This window comes from Acinonyx jubatus, chromosome A1, assembly GCF_027475565.1.
Source record: "Acinonyx jubatus isolate Ajub_Pintada_27869175 chromosome A1, VMU_Ajub_asm_v1.0, whole genome shotgun sequence".
In the NCBI taxonomy this organism is placed as follows: Eukaryota; Metazoa; Chordata; class Mammalia; order Carnivora; family Felidae; genus Acinonyx; species Acinonyx jubatus.
The window spans coordinates 29,447,032-29,450,581 of NC_069380.1; the positions used below are offsets into that span (position 1 = coordinate 29,447,032).

The window sequence follows — 3,550 nt, forward strand, 5'->3', positions numbered from 1 at the left end:
CTTATCTGCAAAATGCAGATAATGGTAGTACCTACCTGTAAGGTCACAGTGACAATTAGATAAGTTAATACATGCAATGCCCTTAAATCTGTGCTTGGCATATAGGAATCGGTGTATATTTGCTTGCTGTTTTTCATCCCAGCTACCTGACCCTGAGCTCAGAGAAAGAATTCATCTTTCTGTTTCCATAGTGCCAGGTATATACACATTCATCCCACAACATTTATCACATGCCTACAATGAGTCAGGCCCTGACTGAAAGATGTGGTCACTGCCCTTCTGGAAGAAATGGTTTTTCTGGAGAGAGGAGCAAATATTGCAATACTTCTTGCTGGGTCACGTATCAGAGGGGCTTGATTCTAACCTGTGGGGAGCAGGCCGGGCTTTCTTGAAGGAAGCTGAACCTTAGCCGGATCTGTAGGATGAGCAGGAGAAGAGTATTCTGGGTGAAGGGAGGCACCTGTGAGAAGGCATCCCATGAAGAACTGTTGAACAAAAAGAAATTTTGGTCAGCTTTTGAGAAGGTGAGGGGACCTCAACCTCTTCTTAAATTATCAAGGCCCTGGCACTCCTGATGGCCAGGCCTTAATTCCCTGAATAAAGATGAAGATGGAAGAGAGCATACTGGGAAGAGTCCCCTCCTGCCAGGAGGGCCTTCCAGAACTCAGGGCTCTGTGCTGAAGCCAATTTGGGCACATCTATATGTTTTATGAAGCATTCCCTGCCCCCACCCCCACCCCCATCCCTCCTGTCTTTCTCTCCCTTTCTTTCTTTTTTCTTTCTTTCTTTCTTTCTTTCTTTCTTTCTTTCTTTCTTTTTCTTTCTTTCTTCTTTTTCTTTCTTTCTTCTCTCTCTTTCCTTCTTTTCTTTCTTTCTCTTTCTTTTTCTTTCTTTTGTTTTTTCTTTCTTTCTTGCCCTTTCTTTCCCTTCCTTCCTTCCTTCCTTCCTTCCTTCCTTCCTTCCTTCCTTCCTTCCTCTCTCTCTCTCTCTCCCTCCTGCCCTCCCTCCCTTTCTTTCTGTCTTTCTTTCATTCTATCTCTCTCTTCCTTTCCTCCCTCCCTTTCTTTCCTCCCTTCCTTCCTTCCTTCCCTTTCTTCCTCCCTCCATCTTTCTCTCTCTCTTTATTTTTCTCTCTTAGATTTAGATTTAATTGATGTATTATATTAGTTTCAGATGTACAACATGATTCCATATTTGTAGATATTGGGAAATGATCACCATAGTAAGTTTAGTTAACATCCATCACCACATATTGATAAAACAATTTTTTTTCAAGTGGTGAAAACTTTTAAGATCTCCTCTCTCAGCAACTTTCAAATATACAATACAGTGTTATTTATTTATTTATTTATTTATTTATTTATTTATTTATCTGGCTACAGATTCATTCAACAGAAAATAGTCTCCTCCAGCTTTACTCAGGTGGCTGACCACATCCATAACCAAAATCCACCTCTAAACTGGAGTTCAGTTGTTGACCCAATCCTGGCTTCAGCTTTCTTGTTGGCATCAGGGGTCACAGTGCTTCGTCTGCAGGTGTCTCTGTCAGCTTCCCCTCTTGTGAGTTTCCCTCCAGACCATTGGGCCCTGGCCTGCTGGTCTCAGGTTTCAGGACGGCTGTGGCACAGAGAGGCAGACACAATATCAGGGGGCAGGTGGAGGCAGTCATAGAGATATTGGATACCCTGGCTGGTAAGGTACCGGTAGAAATGCCTCCAGGCAAACTGTTCCATTTTTTTAAATTTTAATTTTTAATGTTTATTTATTTTTGTGAGGGGGAGGGGCAGAGAGAGAGACACACACACAGAATCCGAAGTAGGCTCCAGGCTCAGAGCTGTCAGCACAGAACCTGACATGGGGCTCAAATCCATGAACCATGAGATCATGACCTGAACTGAAGTTGGACTCCCAACCGATTGAGCCACCCAGGAACCCCATGGCAAACTCTTCCTTTATGTAGCTTTGTGAGCTGAGAGACTGTGTGGCCTTCATGACGTGGTCTTTAGGCATGTGGATGTCCTTCTTGGCCACCATCTTTCTGTCCTTGAAAAGCAGTTCATAAATGGCAATACGATTCTTCTTGAGCATCAACATTTGGTGGCCATTACGTCTGAAAAGCCAATACAGTGTTATTAACTGTAGTCACTGTGCTGTACCTTCCATCCACAGGACTTATATCCTTTATGGCTGTAGGTTTGTGCTCTTCAACTACCTTCTCCCCTTCACTGCTTTCTTAAACATGTATTTTAATGCCCTCTTTCTCTAAATCCTGTGACATTTCTAGCAGCTTACTCTGATAGTAGGGTAGACATTTAGACTGCAGAGGAATGAACAATTCATTGCAAAGACACACAGGTCAAGTTTCCTGCACTGCCCTGCCCAGACCTGGCAAAACTCTGCCTTTCTTGAAGGGGATTTGTTCCCCTTAAGGGGGGATTGCTTGTGGCCACCACCCCCTAACTCCTGCAGAGCCGCACCTGTACCCTCTTTGTCTTCCTCATCATGTCTTCATAAAACAAGGCTGACTCTTGACCTGGAGGATGGTGGGGTTAAGTTAAAAAACTGATTGGCTAGTCATTTAAAAGCTACAGAGCAAGAAATAAAATGTTTCCAAATTCTTACTAGTCCCCTAACGGGGAAGTTTTGGCATCGGGCAGAGTGAGCCAGCCACCACGCTCCTCTCCCTTGAGAGGTGCAGAAGTAGCCTTTGTCAATACATAAGATAAATCCTTGATTGAGTTGGAAGCCTGGCTGCTTTTTTGTGCCCCTTGAGAGCAGGATCCCCTTGACTCTCAGTAACCTTTTCAGCATTTCACTCAACATGATCAATAGCTTTCCATTAATGCTCCTGGACCCAGAGGATGCAGAATAGATGAGAGAAGGCAGGTGGGGTGATAGATACTTCAGAATCACCCAAAGGTAAATGGTTATTTCATATATAGAATTCAGGATAGAGCTTCACTCTAAATATACACATTTCCCTAAGACAGGTGAGTGACTGCATTGCTCTCTGGAGGGGGCCGAGGTGGCCGTCAGCATTTTAAGAATTAGCCTACTTTTGCCTTCCTTTCCATGAAGAAGAAAATGTCCTTAGAACAAATGTCTCCCAAGAGAACTTTCTAGAACAACTGAACATGTGCAGTGACTTTCCAAAAAAAAGCCTACGTTTTTCTTTTTTATGGTGAGTTTATTATTCCACAAAATGTGGGAGATAGGACTGCAATAGAAAGTGATTTCTCATGAGGAGCAAGATTAGGTAACTGGGAGGTTTCACATGCCAGCCTCTCTGCCATGCCTGTTCATGTGTTTCGTGTTTGGAAAATGCCCTCAGAGGTATTTAGGAAATGTGCAGAGTAGGCATGCTCTGCATAATGGCAATGCAATAGAGCAGCTATGCCAAGAGCCTTGGGCCTGTGAAAATCCCACCAGATAAGAAAGAAATGGCACAGTGAAAAACCTGGCTCTCAGTGAAGATGGGAATGATCACATCCTATTTCTCTAATGAGGGACCCACTTGGACCAGGCACCCGAGTAGATTTGCAATAGCATT

At 43.6% G+C, this 3,550-nt stretch overlaps 1 pseudogene; it reads right to left on the reverse strand.

Moving 5' to 3' along the window:
• Positions 1-1,414: 1,414 nt before the first annotated feature.
• Positions 1,415-2,233, reverse strand: LOC113600790 (40S ribosomal protein S10-like; annotated as a pseudogene).
• Between the last annotated feature and the right edge of the window lie 1,317 nt (positions 2,234-3,550).